This window comes from Chelonia mydas, chromosome 4, assembly GCF_015237465.2.
Source record: "Chelonia mydas isolate rCheMyd1 chromosome 4, rCheMyd1.pri.v2, whole genome shotgun sequence".
NCBI classification, from domain to species: Eukaryota; Metazoa; Chordata; order Testudines; family Cheloniidae; genus Chelonia; species Chelonia mydas.
The window spans coordinates 120,324,095-120,342,701 of NC_057852.1; the positions used below are offsets into that span (position 1 = coordinate 120,324,095).

Genomic DNA, 18,607 nt, shown 5'->3' on the forward strand with positions numbered 1-18,607 from the left:
TCTTAGTAAGAAGGAATACACAATGAAAACAGGGGGAATGATGTCTAATAGACTGAATTCTGCAGAATTAAGTTTCCTAAATCTGCCTTCTGATGCAGAAGCATAGCTCCATCTAATTCTGAGAGACAGAGATTCACACATCTGAAGGCAGAAATCAGTGCTTGCTATTTAAAATCACCACAAATCTGTTTATTGCTGAAACAGTTATTTTGCTGGCAGGGTGACACAGACATCCCCCAATCTAAAGAGGACCTCTGGCTCAGGAAGTACTTCTGAGATCTGTTTGAAAGTGTCTGCAGGTGACAGCAATACAGTATCAGGAAGGTGAGCTGCCTGTGCCCTGCTTTTCAGCATTAAAAGACTTGTTCCTTTGCTGAATGATCTTGTCCTTGCTCTCATTTTTCTAGAGTCTGTGCTTGCTTGTGCTAGTTGACCAATAAACTTACCATGACATCCCATAAGACCACAGAGATACAACACCAGGTACTACTAATATTTTTAAATGTTATGAGTTCCTTGATCTTTGCTTTATCCTCCCATAGTCTGTTCAACTGAATTCCAAAATAAGCTTTTTATAAAAAAGTCCTAAAATGGATATAATGCCATGTATATTACTGTATACAGTACAGTATCAGAAACATGACCAAACTAATCCTAGCCATATTTTGTCATTTAAAAGCTCTCCAAGCAGCCCTGTTCAAAGAAAAACAGGAAGACTGAATAATGAGAGCGAAAGGTGTGGCAATATATTATCCCGTCTATATATTTTTTTCTTTCTTAGCAATGTGTTAGTGTAACCCATGTGCCTAATAGAGAGATATCTCTTTAAGAGACCCACAGTGGAGGACAGAGGGAGGAGTGAGTTGTGTCTGGGTAACCGGATGAAACGGACAAAATATCGGGACACATGGGGGAAGCAAAAAAAAAAAAAAAAAGGCAGCCGGAGCGGAGTTGCCGAAGCGCAACATCCCCATCTCCCCCCCCTCCCCCCCCCCGCAAAAACGCTGGAGTGGCCAAAGCCGGGACGTCTGGTCACCCTAAGGTCATTGGTGCTAGGTAGATTTAGCACTCCACATCCAGAAGCTTCTGGATGTTGGGTGTGGTAGTTTTGGGTATGCTCCCATAGGTTCCCAGTTGCTGGGGTCAGACTTTATGAGGGCAAGTAGTCAGGGCAGCTGCTTTGCAGAAGGCCATGTGCCATGTGTGAGTTGGGAGAACCTGAGTCCAGGAGCAGAAAGCAGGCTGTTGTCCCTAACTCTGAAGCATTTTGCAGCAGGTCAGTGATATTGTTAGCCCTCCAACAGGGAAGCATGGGCAATGCTAATTATAGCAGGGGGAAATTGGGAGGGGAAAGTAACTTCTATTTTAATTGTATGTTTTGACGGTTTTGAATTTAGCCAAACTGTCCTAGTTAAATTGTCTCAACTAGTCAATTTCACCAACTTTTCTTTAAATGTAGCAATGGGGAAAGAGTCATTTATATTTTGCTCTTCTTGGTTTTGTATTTTCTTGTAACATTTTTTTAAAATCTATATACTTAACTGAGTGGTTAATCAGTTAGCTGACTGGCTAGCAGTGATTTCAGCAGAGGAAGAGTCTACATGGATTCCAACTGAAGATTCCTACAAGCAAGAGGAGGGAAGATGTTGTTTTTGACTCAGACTGTATGGATTTGGTGATCAAAAACTGTAACTGAGACTCAGGTGAACTTGGCCTAAGCTTTTGGGAACTCTCAGTTTCTTCTCACTGTGTTTCTGTGGGGACTGGCCCGATTAGATATAATTTGTTTTCTTTATTTATGTTTACGTGTAATTGTATAATGTAAGTGGATTATAAAATAGCCATGTTGTACACATTGTTATTACTGTTATGAATTGTTTCTTTATCCTAAGATTTTGTAAAGTTGTTAATTAATTAAATTCATTTCTTTAGTTCCTTTTGGGACTTGAATGTGGAGAGATTGTCCCTGTGCAATCCTTGCTGAAAATCCTTTGACTGAATTCTGGGTCTCCAGCTACTTTTCTGTAGGAGATGGGGCTTTTTAGGCACTGGAGAAGGGCAATGAAGAGAACTCTAGCCCACCCAAAGGTTATATTAGGAAAGCCATTTTTTTTTCCAGGTTTACTTCGGTGAAGTCTCATCTCCTAATCTGTTGCCATAGGGTGCTGCAGCTGAATGAGAAAGTGAAAAATCACCAGGAAACCTAACCTTAATGAAAGTCTTTTAGAATGTAATAGGGATGAATCCATTAAGGCTGATGGCCAAAAAGGATGTCTTTTTTCAATCATGTTAGCTCATTTGAGTTAGTGTAACATGATTGAAAAGCCCTGTCAATATGCAGGCTAATGTATCTGAAGGCATATTTACAGCCCTTGTTGTAGCCTAGGATGATAGCCCAGGCTACAACACAGATAATATGGCCTCTGACTGGTTAACCTACATCTTAATGGGTTTTTCAGTCATGTTACATGAGCTCAGTTGAACTAACATGATTGGAAAAAAACACAATCATTTTGTACTCTGTGGCTCTAGAGAAAACGCAGAAGATTTCTATATAAAATAACCTGAAAACCCACAGAGTGTCCATTTTAAAGAATATTTAAACCATTTTATGGAATTTAATTAGGAATTATATCCTTGCTGAACATTGATATAGGGCTGGTTTAAAAATTCTGTAGAAAGATTATTCAGTATTAAATATTATCAGACTGTAAGAAAATAGTTACAGCAAGTACCAGAGCTTCCAATGTCACAAACGCTACAGATTATTTAAATGTATCCAAAAAATGTATGTTGGGCTCTGACCCCATGATGTTTGAAACTGAGCTAATTACAACTGTATTGAGTCCTTACTGTTGCTAACATGGGTCTGTAATAGTTCCCTAACCAGAGTGGAAGAGATTTTTCTGACAGCCATTGGTGATGGAATACATGTAGTCATCCATTTAGCAAGGTTATATCACGTATTACCCTGAAAAAAACAATCTCCATTTACACTGGTTCTGGAAACTGTGCTAACAAGAACTGTGTTTTAACACAATTTGTTGCAAACATGGGGCCTAATCCAAACCCTATTGAAATCAATGGAAATAACTCCTCTTGATGTCCCCCTATAAAAGCGGAAAAATGCCTGTTGATTTTAATGAAAGCTGGATGAAGCTCATGTTTTCAACCACCACGTGGACAGAGCTAAAAGGGAGAATGCTACCACCACTTCAGCTGCTGCCCTCTCACACCTGTCACTGACTCCTGGCCATCAGAGAGAGATCTCCTGATAACAGCACACTGACGTGTTCATTTCCAGCTTGAGAGGAAAAAACAATCATGCATCAGAACTGACAGCTTTTTCCTTGCTAAACCGACGGATTTGACTTAGCAGACAGAGCTGCAGTAGATATATAAAGAAATATTTCAAAAAAACCTTATGCCTTGGCATGCTGGCCCGGTTCCAGTTCAGTGTTACACCAGATAAATGGCCAGAACATATGTATTCTTGTGTCTAGTGCCTCTGCCCTGAGGTGCTTAATCAGCTCAGTTTACAGTGACTGGCTGATGCCACTGTAGAAGTCCTCTGCATGCACTTTTAGTGATTAAAGATATCTCCTCCCTATCCATCACATGTCAGCTTTCCATGCACAATGGCCATGTAAACAGGTCAACCATGGTTGGCTGAAATGAGATTTCACTACTAACTCCAAGCTTTCCCTAACTAGGCCTCTAGAAGAACAGTGTTTGGACACTCCTCTGTTACCATGGAGACCCAGCCAAGTCAACATAAGTCACTGTTTCTCAAATGCAGCCACCAGGGGCTTTTCTTGCGGCCAGGTGATTTGGGAGGGGGGAAGCAGTGTCCCCTCTCCCAGGCCACCAGTGGGGATTGGGCCCTGCCCCCCTCTGGAGACACAAAAGCTGGACGTGCAGGCAGCTGGTGAATTCCCCACTTTCCCAGGGGCAGACTTCAGCCGCAGGGCTTTGGGCTCCATACATGCGGTAGCAGGCTCTGGTCCCAGGCTCACCGTCCACACCGTCGTCCCTGGGCCCTGCGGCCTCCCTGCCCCCCTCCCCATCCAGGGTTTAATTTCTCCCAGGACTTGCTGAGGCTGAGTAAGTCTGCTGTGAAAAGTGATATTAACAAACATACAAATATCACTTTTCACAGCAGCAGACTTACTATCTAGCAAGTTTTTTAAAAAAGCAACCAAAAAAAGCAAAAGAAACAACAACAAAAAGACAAGAACATGCAAAGCACCTTATTTGTGTTTCTGTTCTGTTTAGGTCCAGTAAAGAATACAGACCACTGTACGTTATTTTTAATACTGAGTCTGAAAAAAAAACCCAACATAAATAAATTACAATGATTTGGACATGTATATATGTATATTTATTTGTTTTTTCCTAAAGTTAGTTAGTTAGTTTAGGAAAAAGTGTAAGCGTGGCCATCAGCAAGAGTTGATGGCCGCATTCTGAGGCAACCAAAAAATTTGTTGTGAGAACCTCTGCTCTAAGTCCCACTGTAGTGTACAAGACAGTTCTGCATCGCCATAGTAACAGAGGAGTTTCTAAATCCACCCTCCCCTTTGCTGCATGAAAGAGAAGTGTTTGAGGATAGAACTGTAAGGAGAGTGGTCCAGCTGAGTGGAGTCAGATTACATAAAATTAGAATAAATAATAAGAGGTTTTTTAGTTATATAAAAGAATAAGGAAGGATGAGGTTGAGTCACTATGTACCGTGGATAGGGAGGAGATTAATGATACTCTAGTATGGCCCAAAAATAAATGAATGCTTTGCCTCAATTTTCAGTAAGGATAATAATATGGGCATAAAGGTAGGATGGCTGATGGGGGGGAAAAAAGTGTATAGAAATGGAAATTACCACATCTGAAGTAAAAGGGAAACTCAAATAGTTTAATGTGTTCAAACCAGGAGGACCAGATAATTTCCACCTAAAAATACTGAAAGAATTGGAATATAAAATTGTTAGTCCAGTAGCAAGGGTAGTACCATATGACTGGAGAATAGCTAACATCATACCTACGTTAAAGAAAGGGGAAAAAAGTAATTTGGACAATTGCAGACCTGTTATCCTGATGTCAGTAGTATACAAGGCTTTAGAACAAATAGTGAAGGAATGAATAATTAAATTCATGGAGGTAAAAGGAAAAGTGGATGTAATGCAACATGGGTTTACCAAAGATATCATGCCGGACTAATCTGATTTTCTTCTTTGAGAAAATATCTCATTTTTAAAATAAGGGAAATGTGGTATATCTAATATACTTGGACTTCAGCAAAGCATTTGACATGATACCACATGGGAAATTACTCATTTAAATTAGAGTAAACAGGGAGTAGTACAATAATTTTAAGGTGAAAAAGGAACTAGCCATTGGGAGAAGGCAGGAGGTTGTGCTGAAAGATGAACTATCAGACTGAGGGGAGGTTACTAGTGAAGTTTCTCAAGCATCGGTCTTGAGAACAATCTTATCCAACATTTTTATTAATGGCCTTAGCAAAAAAAGTGGGAGCAGGCTAATGAAATTTGATGGTGATAAATTTGATGGGAGGCATCTTCAATACAGGAGGAGGATTGGAATATTATATAGGAAGATCTGGATGATCTTGAAGACTGGACTGACAGAAATGGGATGAAATTCCATAGTACAAAGTGCAAGGTCATGCACTTAGGGTCTAATAATAAGAATTTTTGCTACAAGCTGGGGGCTCATCAGCTGGAAGTGACAGAGGAGGAGAGAGATCTGAGTGTGGGGGTCAATCACACGATGACTATGAGCCACCAATGTGGTGCAGCTATGGAAAAGGCAAATATGATGCTAGGATGTGTCAGGTGAGCCCTTTTTGGTAGAGCTGGAGAAGTACTGGTGCCATTGTACAAGACACTGGTAAGACCTCATGTGGAATACTGTATACAATGCTAGTCACCCATGTTCAAAAACAATTCAAACTGGAACTGGTGTGGAGAAGAGCTACGTGGATGATTAAAGGAATGGAGGGCCTGTCCTATGAGAGGAAACTGGAGGAGGTTGGTGTGCTTAGCCTAGCAAAATGAAGTTTCAGAGGGCATATGATTGGTATGTATAAATACATCAGGAAGGTAAATACCAGGGAGGGTGAAGAACTCGAATAGGCAACATTGGCACAAGAACAAATGAGTATAAACTGGCCATGAATGAGTTCAGGCTGGAAATTAGAAGAAGGTCTCTAACCTTTAGGAGCTGTGGGGGCAAACAACTTAATTAGTTTTTAGTGAGAACTGGACAAATTTATTTGTGGGATTGTCTGATTAGGTTGCTTGTGCTGGTAGGGCCTTATCATGGTAGGGCTCAGCTGCCCTGAGAGTCTCTTGCTCTTTAGATCTTATGTTCCTCATAATCTCATGCTTCAGGGGTCAGAGCGCCACCTGAAGAGGTCAGGAAGGAATTTCCCCCACCTCTAATGTATTCTGTTGTTGTTTTTCCTCTCCTTCCTCTGAAACACCAGAGATGGTGAACTGGCTGGGATGGGTCAGTGCTCTGAGATAGCACCGAACAATCTCTCTCTCAAGTGCTTGGTGGTGGATGTTGCTGATGTACTCAGAGGTTCCTGAACTTAGTGCCTCCATGACCACATTTTGAGATTTTACTGTTTTCTGTGAAGTCTGACAACAACAAAGGAACATAACGACTAAGGAATCCAAGGAATTTACATATTAAGTATGTTATGTAATGCTCTCTAATGTGATATATGGGCTTGTATGCTGCAACGGAGCTTCTCTAAGTCCAGTGGTGTGGTAGAAATTGCACATCTAATTTCCAGTGTGACATCAATGGTAGGTTGATACCAAGACTTGGTAGACACAAATGAGGTGAATCCAGCGTCACACAAATACATGTTCACAAAAGCACTATTAGTTTTAAGGTATGTGTTGAGGATGCAGGATATTCATTCTTGACAATGAACCAGAACTCGGGGACAGAAAGTTCTCCATATGTGCCTCACAAGAATCGATCTCAGGAAATTTCGATAAGCTGTTTGATTTCAACTGCTGGCAAATTAATGGCATTGGGTTTGCACTGAAAGGGTTTTGCATCCAACTATATTTTGTCATGTTCAAGTCGGGGGAAAAGGATCCAAACTGTTCCTCCCCAACTGGCTGAGATGTTCAGTCATCACTTGTGTGGTAGGCTGAAAAATTTCATTGTCAGCCAGGAACTTGCAAAGCTGTGGTAAGGATTCATAGTGTGTTTTCTGGAAGAATAATCTATTGAAGACCATGTTCTTCATGAATCCTGTGATTCAGTCAATCAGGTGAAAGATGTGGGTGTTCTTTCTTTGCAGACCTGTATTCAATTCATTCTGTTTCCCATATATGTCTGTGACATAGGCAAGAAGGCACATCTTTATTTGGTCACATAGAAAACTGAAGAAGTCACTGTTTTTGCAGTCCATTGCATAGGCATGCAGCCTGTCTCTCAGTTCAAAAAATCATCCCAGTACTTTTCCTCTTGGTAGTCAATGAATTTCAGTGTGGAACAACAATATGTCATGATTAAACCCCATTTCTTCACACAGTTTTGCAAACAGATGTGTGCGAAGAGGTTGAGTATTGCTTTAGTTCACAATAGATGAGACCTGCTCCAAATCTTTACATAGCCCTGGGCTCAGAGCTTTAGATGCCAGTTCTCTGTGAATTATTCAGTGGGTCCACACAGCAGATGGAGCTACTTTCTTCACCAAGGCATGCAGACCTGCTTTGCAGCTTGCCATAGACAGAGCTCCATCTGTACAAAAGCCCACCATGCAATCACATGGTATATTTTTGTCTTGCATGTAGCCATGTGGCACACTGAACATTCCATATGCTGTTTCACATATGGGAAGGAGACAGAACAGAATGTCTTCAAGAATTTCACCCTCCCATGTGTATTTCACAAAAGCCAAGAAATGTGCGTCACGATCCTCAGTGCTCACATCAACTTGAAGAGCAAAAGCATCCATGTTTTTCAAATGCTAAACCAGTGTGTTTTCCTCATATGCTGCTATCACTTCAGCCCTTCACTTCACTGTGTTGTTGGAGAGTGGTTTGGCTTTGAGTGTGTTTGCCTCAGTTTCTTCACACATTACTTTCACCACATTGACTGCAGCTGGCAAAATCGAAGTGTTTACAACAATTGGCCTGTGCAATGTGGTAACTCACCTCAAATGATACCTTTTGAGCTTGGTCAGAAATGGATATGGCTTTCTTGAGTTGCAATTGTTGACATGAAAGTTGTTCTTCCCGGTGCTGAAAAAGTGATCTTGGTTTTCCTATGTGTTTCTTGTGAAGGGTTTCCAAGGGGCGAGTAAGTTTATTAGGCCTCATGCTTTCGTGTGACATAGCAGGCATTTTGGCCTCTCTTTGTTCTTGACCAAAACACTGGTGAAGCCATAATCAAAGAAAGCCTCATTGTATTTGCGAGCATGTTTCTTGCACTCTTGTTTTTCATTCAGAACTTCATTGCTAGACTCACTGCTGGAGGCTGAAGGAAATACTCTGGATAAAAATGAGTCCTTTGTGCCTATTATCACAAATCAGAAAAAGGAATTCACTGTTAAGCAAATGAGGCTAGGAATTAGGGAGGCCCTGTGCGGTGATACTAGAGCAGCACAGAAACAGTGACTTACAATGATTCTTTATCCTTGAGTGCCAACAGGCATTTAGGGAGGCATAAAAGAAAGTATGGGACCTGTGTTAAGGAGCTTACAAGCCACTGCAGAGTCCCATCTCAGGAAAAGCTAGCACAGGCTCCTACCAGCTCAAGCAGAGAGGATGCCCTGTTGATGAGGCTGCTGCCCACAGATAAGGAAGGATCTTCTCCATTCAAGTCCCTCAGCCTGATGCTTGCACATGTAGATGGTGCAAATGGCCAAATAGGCATCCGCACAGCCGCCCTCACACAACTAATGTGTCTGGACCTGCTCCACAAATGCCGTACCAGGAGGCTGCCGTTTTGAACTACAAAATGGCGATGTCCACACCACCCGCCCTCACATGCACGGTACGGGTGAGGTCATGCTGTGCGCAGGCTGCCATTTTGTAGCTCATAACGGTGGCCTCCTGATGTGGCATTTGTGGAGCAGGTCCAGATATATTTGCGGGCAGATGGCATCATCTCACGGGTTGAATCTGGCCTATTGGACTCACAACCTCATCTGCTAATGGCTTGACCCTACTTGAGGTCACGATCTACAGTCTGGGAACCTATGGTCTAACTGTGATTGGGAAGGAATTTTCTCCAAGATCAGATTTGCGGTGAAGTTGGGGAGGTTTCACCTTCCTCAGCAGCATACGGTGCAAGTCACTTGCCAGGACTGTTTTGCATATATCTCACTTATTCAGTTCCCTGCCATTTCAGGGACACTAGGCATTGATGCACCTCAGTCCCTTCTGTTCTCTGCCTGTGGCACAAAACAGTTTAGTCTCTTGATGACTGTAATACTTTGATCTAATTTTGGTTTCTGGGTTTAGTTTGTGAGTGCTGCTTGATGTTGGTGGCCTGTGATATACAAGAGCTCAGCCTAGACAATCTAATCATCTCTTTTGGCCTTAAACTGTATGACTCTACATAGAGACAATGATCCTGCCTTCTTTTGGCCCTTACTTGAGAAGCACCAAGTGATGCAATTCACCTTACCAATGCTAGGAGCCTGGGTGACAAACAAGAGGAACTGAAATTGCTCATTTATGAGCATAAATTTGATCTAATTAGTATTATTGAAACCTGGTGGGATGATGCTCACAATTAAAATGTTAAAAGCAATGGTTTAACCTATTTAGGAAGGATTGAGTGGGCAAAAGGGGAGGAGGGAGTGGCACTCTCCTATGTTAAAAATGGCATTACCTGAGTCACTGATAACTCAGAAGAAAACGATCTTGAATGCTTATAGATCATTTTACTAATAAAGCACAAGATGGGATATTAGTTGGTGTCTGCTACAGACCACCAAATCACAACGGGGAACAGGATGACCATCTCCTTATGCACCTAGGGACTGCAATTTGATTAACTTTGATTGACATATGCTGGAAATCTCCTGCTGCCAGTACTAAAATATCCTTGTAATTTATAAACATTATACATGACAATTTTCTAATTCAAAAAGAGTTGCAGCCAACACAGGAATTCTTTATTAGACCTTGTCCTAACAGAAAAAGAGGAACTGATCACTAAAAATTAATGGTAGCTTCACTACAAGTAATCATGAATTGATCACATTTATAATGTGAAAGTGGAATAACATCCAGACCAGTAATGTAATATACTTGGTGCTTTAATGGGGCCAATTTCACAAAGCTGAAAACAATTAGGAGTCAAGTCAGCTGGGGGAGGGGGATAATTCAATCAGGAAAATATGAATGATCATTGGGAATAATTTAAGAACATCTTACTAGATGCCCAAAATTGAGGAAGAAGGCTGAGCTAGCTTTAAAAAACAACCTGGCTTAGAGGGAAAGTTAGGAATTGTAGAAAATTGATAAGGAAAGCAAAGGGACACAAGGAGAAATCGATGACCAGCAGAATTAAGGATAGTGAAAAGGAGTTTTTAAAAATATATTAGGAACAAAAAGTATCCTGAAAATGGTATTGGTCCATCACAAGATGGGAATGGAAGAATTACCGATAATGATGCAGAAAAGGAAGAAAGATTTAATAAATATTTCTGTTCTATATCTGGGGTAAAAACAGATGTTGTAGTCTTATCATATGGTGATGATAACACTAGTATTCCACTAGTATCTTTGGAGGATGCTAAAGTTAGTTTTAAGAGTTTAAAGTTTAAAACCTTAAGAGTTTTAAAAGAACTGGTTGTGGCACTTACTGGACCATTAATGTTGATTTTCATTAAGACTTGGAGCATTTGGGAAGTTCTGGAAGAAAGCTAATGTGCCAGTTTTTAAAAAGGGTAAATGGGATGTCCCAGGTAATTATAGGCCTGTCAGGGGGTGGATCACTCAATAATTGCCCTGTTCTATTCATTCCCTCTTAAGTATCTGGCACTGGCCACTGCTGGAAGACAAGACACTGGGCAAGATGGATCATTGGTCTGACCCAGTTTGGCTGTCTTATGTTCTTATTTTTAATTGTGAGGCTGATTAACCATTCAAGCAATTTACCAAAGTTCATGGTGGATTCTTTATCACTGATCATTTTAAAATCAAGATTGGATATTTTTCTAAAAGTTCTGCTCTAGGAATTATTTTGCGGAAGGTCTATAGACTGTTTTAGACTGGAGGTCAGACTAGATTATTATAATGGTCCCTTCTGGCCTTGGAATCTATGAATCTGCTCCAAAGGAACACAAAATGTCCACTCCTAGTACAGTTCTGAACACTATGATACAAAGCCAGAAAAAAAAATACCATAGAATACAAAATGAAAAGAAAAAAGGCAATTACCAGCCAGTTCTGAGCTCAGTTGAAGGGCTTACATGGAAGTTCTGCCTGAGGAAGAATGTGGTGCAGGATCAGGCCCAGAGTTTATAAAAAAGAAAAATCTAAATAATGAAGAAACATGAGAGTTTGGCTTTGCATAAATCCTTTGATAACCTTTTTAACTCATTGAGTTCTGTATGTTTTTATGATGATGATAAAGTATCTAGAGCACTATTTTCAATTTAATTATTTTGAAACTTGATGTAAAATATGTTAGACTAATTTATCAAATATTTGCATGATTTAACTAATGATAGTAACTAAGACTCAGATGCCAGTAACCACGTAGGGGCATGGCCCCGAGAAAGAGGCACTATGCCTTCTGGAGCCTTCCCCAGTTGTGCTTGGGGGTGGGGGGTACAGCAGCCTTCCACTTGGAGCACTTGGGTACATGAAAGGGCACAACATCAGCGCTGCAGCATTATTAACAATAATCAGGGCCTTCGGTGGAGTCGGAGGAAAGGAGTGTGTAAGGGTGGGGAAGGGAACAGCGACTGAGTCCATTACCCATATGGACACAGACTGTCTCTCTCTACCCCCCTCTAGTGGCTGGACTACAGAAGTTTATAATTCTGCTACTGCCTCTGCTCACAGACCTGGGCCTTTTAGCGCAGATAGTAGAGGCTCATGCTTTAGAACCAGAAGCATCACACTGCAGTTGTGTGTAGACCCATTTCCCCCTTTCTTCTGACAAAAATTGCACCAGTTGGTAAAAGTCTTCCAAACCTCCATGGGATTTTCTTTCAAAAGCATGGTCTCAGCCTGAATAATTGGCAGACTGGGTCTTTCTCTACATTAACTCTGAATAGAAGGACCCAGCATTGACTGCACAAAACATTAAGGGGAAAAAAATCTTGAAAAGGTCCTGAAAGAATCTTAGAGCAGCTGCTCACTGTTTATGCAAAGATGTGCTTTGTAATTGTATAAGGAGCACGGAAACAAACAGGACTGTAACAACGAGCTGCATATCATTCAAATATGTCAAGTGAAACAGTAAAGCAAATCAAAGTGCCAGAGGGTAGAGCTGAAACTCAATAATGGGTAATTAAAAGAGAAAATCAGCCAGAGTGACAGAAAAACAGGACAAAAGTGACAAAAACAGGGTGACAAAAACATAACAGGAAGCAAACCAACTTCATACTCAAAGGCAATACTTTGTTCAGTGCTTTCATTGTTGGCTTTTGTGTTCTGAACTAAGTGAAGGCCTGATCCACCTCCAAGGGGATTTTGGTAACAGATGTTCTGATATTACATTCAGTAAGGGCAAAGGGAAACTGAAGCATGGGTTTCAGCAGGTTCAAGGTGGGGACCTTCTAGCTATGTCAAGATAACTGTAAAAAGGTAAAGGTGCTGCAGTATGTAAAAGGTTAACAGGTGCCAGCTGGGGGCCGAGTATAATAGGAAATGGAAGCTGGACTGACTGATGGGACACAAGTCTGGGCATTATTGTCCAGTGTTTTTCAGTTGATTTGTGACCCCTTACCTTACTGGATAAATAACACAGCTCTGAGAAAAAGGCCTTAAAAGGTCTGAAGCTTGGAGCTTTATTTCCCTTCCCTGGCTGGTAAAACTTCCCACCAGCTAATAGTAACCCAGAAAAGTTTATAGAGAACACAAGGTAATGATTACAATGGTACACTGCTCTTGTAACCTTGGGATATAATGCTGTGCTTTGTTATAGTACCTTTTGAGCTAGATGGCTGCTTGTAGAATTACATCTACAGGGTTTGATCTCCTTCTGTGCAAGCCAAGAGAAGGAGTTTTACCATTTCATACCCACAAGGAACAAAACTGAATCCACATACATTAGAGATGGAAAAGACCATAGTTTATCTGGTTAAATTATTACTATTTATTAATAATTGATTACATGCTGAGTTTTGTACAAGGCAGAGACATAAAGGCAGTCCCTGCCACAGAGAATTGTAATAATTGGGCCTACAAATTTACCATAATTGTAAGCTTAATTGTAAAAGATACATGAACGTTTATAAAATATTACAATAACCTGTAATAACAAATGTTGATGGAGGTCACATTGCTTTTAATAATGAATGTTATGAACAGTGCAAAGATAATCAGACGGAGACAAAATTATTCCAAACCAAAAAAAAAAGCAACATTACTATAATTCAAGGACTATGTTAAAATCATGCTTGGTAAACACAAAAGATGTGAAATCAAAAATTAACCAAAATTGGTGTGTTGAACATAGGCCTAACTGGTGGACAAAATAATGACAGGATGGTCTATTCTTCTCATCATTCCCTTTGCAGGTCTTAAAGAAAGAAAGAAAAACTGGGGGGGGAGAATAAGGCGAAAAGATAGAGGCTACTGAAGCAAGTTTCACCATCCTGGCTGCCAACCCCAGCATCACCTGGAATCCTAGACCTTCTTTGTTCTAATCCTCAGAAATGTCCTGACCAGACTGGGCCAAAGAGCGGGACCCAAATAACATCACCACCTCTACTCACTCCAGCTGAATCCCAAACACCATCGGGGATGAAATAGGATCAGACTTTGGCAGCAGCAACAATAATAACAGCTCTGGCCCATCTCAAGAAACTTCTTCTCTTTTCCCCAAAAGAACAGTTTCAGGCTTTAACAACAACAGCAATAACAACATCTCCAGCTTATCTCAACGAACGTCTCTTTTTTTACGTGAAAGGAACATTACCATCTTTAATACCATCTGAGAGACTGTCAAACAAGGAGGTTTTCCTTTTAAAAGCTCTCTCCAGCTACAGGGAGAGGGAACAAGAAATATCATTAAAATGAAAGCCTTATTTAACACTTTACATTTCAAATGCTTTAATTGTTTTTCTTTCTTTCTATCTTTAATAAAAGGTTAAAAGTATTTTAATGGTGTGTTTGCCATGGTACTAAGAAGGCTAAGGTCTCTGTCTACCAAAACCTTAACTTGTTTAATATTGGATAGTAAATGGGTTATGATAACACCATTAACCCATACATTCTATCTAAATTAACACAACAGAGCTTGCAGTCTAAAAGATAAACACAGAAAGATAAAATAATCTGGGAGACTGAGTGAGTTACTTTAGATAAATCTCATGAATCAGGCCTTAAGCTTATCTCTACCTGTTAGGGGTAAGAGTAAACTCCCCTGGTGGGCAGATTACCTTATATCAGCTTACTGGCGGGTTCTTAAACCTTCTTCTTAAGCATCTGGTACTGGCTACTATCTGTCAGATAAGAACTGCCATAGTTGATCAGGCCTGTGGTCTATCCAGTCCATTACCCTGTGTTCTTAAATGTGATTGTCATTTCTTTCATGCAGGAAAGAGGTTTGTCTTTAGGAAAGACTGGATAGCACAGTGATATTCAGACTGAGGCATGGCTCTTTGCAGCACATGATATTAAAACACTGTGTGATTTAATTATTAACCAATCTAAGTTATTAACCAATCAGCATGTTTTTACTATGTTATTAACCAATAGTAATAGTTGATAAAATATTAATACTTGGCCAGTCATTTTGCTGTGAGAATCATATGAAACAATGAATTCACACTACTGTGGCTCTTTTGAATAATGTTGATTGCTAATTTGGCTCCGGAACCACTCAGGTCTGAGTATCACTGAAATAGCACATTTGGACTATGGCAATTTGGGATTGGGATCGGATCTCCATGACAATCCATGGCAGGATTGCTCCATATTGCACATTTAGTAGGGTTAAATCACATTTTAATAGTCCAAAGTGGGCAAAACACTAGAGTATGTGGCACAAGCATGCATCAGCAGAGGAACTGACAATAAGACCATAGGTCTTTTCTATTCCTAACATCTGTGGGACTGCTCCTGCTCCTGCGGAAATGAACTTGTAAAGTTTCTGTTGACTTTTATAGAGTCGGGATTAAGACTGAAATCCCCTTCCAAGCTTCCTCTCCACCTTTATTGAGTATTGAGTATACTTTATAAGTATTGAACATTAATGGTCCAAAACACAGTAGTAAGATCATTAGGGCCACTACCGTAGGAATCTTATAGGATAATGTGTAACGTTAGTATCCCATTCTACTGCACTGTATATCATGCCATCAAAGCAGCACAGCTCACTTGATCCGTCTGGAAAAGATGAAGCCATCATCCCCATCACAATCCTACCTCCAATTCATAGTGGAAAGAACCAGCCAATTTCATTTTAAGGTTTCACCTTTTCTCCTCTCTCCATAAACTTTTCCAGACGAGTTGAACATTTTCATTTGCATTTTATCAGATTTTAAAGATTTGTTCCACATCTCCCTCTTTCCCAACTTTTAAAATAAAATACATAATAATAATCACAATTTCCTTGTGCTTTGATGTTAGAAAAGGTATCTTAAAGGTTAATTTTCTATTGAAAATCTTATTCCTCTTCTTTCAGCTTTCTGTGCTATTAGCAGCAATATGTTCCAAACTCTTCTTTCAGCTCCCCAAGCGCTCAACCTCCTGTGTTTCTTCCCTGGTTTCGAACAGAGTTCTTCTCACTCTATGACTTAACTTAGTTGATCGCCCATTTCTATTCTTTGGCAATATGTGTTTCATTATAATTTCCATACTCCACTTAGGTACTCAAAACTGTTATTTATCTCAGAAACACTCCTAATTCCAAACACGTGTAATAGTATATGTGGTGAAAGCTCAGCTCTTTGTTCTTGTCGATAACGGCAACATATTATGTTCTCTTTGCCTTCTAAGTATAAAATATGGCCCAAATGATGTGTTAATTAATACAATGTCTCTTTGAAGATTTGAAAATTGTCTGTTTTCTCTGAAATTCTGGTTTGCGGTGCCAGAGACTCTTTCCTGAAAACTCTTATGAACGTGCTTAACTTTACACATGTCAATAGTCCAAACTGAAGTCAAAGGAATTTATTTTTGTTATACATTTGTTTGAAGTCAAAGGGGACAAACGATGTGGGTAAAGTTAAGCATGTAGGTAAGTGTTTGCATGACTGGGCCTTAGTCTGTGGACTTGTGTGACTAAAGTAAGGCACCCAATACATGATTTTTCTATTTATTTATCCCCACCCTCCATTCTAAACTATCTCTCTGTTCTTATATAGAGCCCCTGACTGTGGTATCTGAGCACTGACTATGGCTCTCGTCCTGCTTTGGGATATGCCAATGTCAACTTCTGCAATCATATGCAGTACCACTGAAGTCAATGAGATGTCTGCCTGGACACATGTTTCTGCACTAGTGGATTTGATGCAGGATGAAGGCCTATGTTAAGTAGTCATAGAGTTTAAAGCCAGAATGGTCCACCAGCTCATACAGTCTTATGTTCTATATATCATAAGCCACCAACACCACCCAGTCCCCAAACACTAAACCCAACAACAGAAATTAGACCAAAGTCTTATGGCCCAAAGGAGACTGCAATGGTTGCAATCTGTTGGAAACCTGCATGGTTTCCTGCTAGCTCTTCCAACTTCATTAGCAACTTCCTTAGCAATGCTGGGCCACCTCACCAGGTAGACTGTTCCAGAGAAAGCTTCCAGAGTCCTGGTTCACAGGTTTCCTGAGGTACCTGGCTCTCAACCTGAGCTTCCAGGTCTCTGGGCAGCTTCAGGACCCATTTCAAAAAAGTCAAAATCAAATGTCATTTTGGCTTTTTTAAAACAAACTTGGATTTGCTGTTCGGTGAGAAATTTCAACATTTCATTTTTTGTTCCATTCCAGAATGATTTATTTTTATTTTTGAATTTCCTATAGAATGGGAATTTACACATCTGGTCAGCTCTGCTGAGAAACGTACAGGTATTTTTCCTACATTGATATATTGGAGTATTTCTTACCCCTACCTATATAAGACCATGTCATCATAATCTCAGGTCACAATCATTTAAAGTGTTTATTGTTGCTTCCAAAGTGACACCAGAAGATGTCCATGACCCCATCTTCCCCTGATAAAAGTGCTAGGGAAAGTAAGGACACCATCATCATATGACACAGATGTTTTCTGAATCACTTCTTAGCTTCTGCTTAATTGTGTAGCTCCTAAAGATCTTCTAGTCAACAACTCCAACGGTTAGTTTCTATAGCAACGGTTAATCCCTGTTCTGCTATTTGGAGTCTTTAATGCAAATATATATTTTGCATATAGAAGCCTTGTTTTATGTTAATTTTTGGCCTGCAACTAGGATTTTATCTAGAAATGTTACAATACTTAAACAGACGAAAGAGAGAAGAGGTAAAATAACTATCATTCAGGTTTTGCCTCTAAAGACCAAGTTGGAGTGGCTCTGATACAAACTTGATTTCACTTCTTGCTGTCTGCTTTTGCTATTTTTTTCCTTATATAATAAATACAAGACATCAAGACTAGAACCTAGTCTAGTGAAGAACTATTCTCTGACATTGTAACATAGCACAGAACAATCATCTCATAATGTTCATATTCTCTGTCCACCTCAGTCTTGAAACCCCACAAAGATTTATTTTTGTTATTCACCAGTCAGTGTCATCCACACTGGTGCCCATCTTCTTCAATCCTCATGTTTCAAAAAGTTTTTCTCATTGGTACAATATAACCTATTGTAAACTCTTTGGGAGAAAACATGTCTCATCTATGGGGTAGAATCTTCTACCCTTACTCACATTGTATAGTGCTTTACTCCTAAAATAGTCGCATGCCTTTCAAAGAAGCCATTTGTAGAGAAAAATAGTGCTCACCGTGAGTAAGAGTGGCAGAATCTGGTTCAAAGAGCCAGATTCTGAATAGTCTTACTCACATTAAGTAGTACTTTACTACATGAGTGGTCCCATTGATTTCAATGAGACTACTCCTGTGAAATAGTATTAAACAATACACTGAACACTGTCATTAAGCTGTAATACTGAACATTGACACTCAGAGATAAGCTAGTGGCCCTGGGAAGCTCAGTGATCAGCATAGAGATTCAGTGATGACACATGGCTACATTCAGGCTCACAAGGAGTTATAGAAGAGATTGAGGAGGAGGATCAATTGAGAGAGTTGTAGGATGAGTTCATCTGGGGCACAGAAGAAAAAAGCAAAACTAACTTTCACTGAAATCTGGGAGTTGTACATCAAAATGAAGGCAGATGGAATGTTTAATGCTACAAAAAGAGATCATGTCAACTTCTCAGCAATTTCTATGAATTTC

The 18,607-nt window shown here is 40.1% G+C and overlaps 1 long non-coding RNA gene across 1 annotated transcript; it reads left to right on the plus strand.

Moving 5' to 3' along the window:
- The first annotated feature begins 218 nt into the window (after nucleotides 1-218).
- LOC122465588 lies at nucleotides 219-14,230 on the plus strand. Its single transcript, XR_006290531.1, has 3 exons — nucleotides 219-324; nucleotides 408-483; nucleotides 13,748-14,230. It is a non-coding gene; the product is annotated as an uncharacterized LOC122465588 (long non-coding RNA).
- The last annotated feature ends 4,377 nt before the right edge of the window (nucleotides 14,231-18,607 follow it).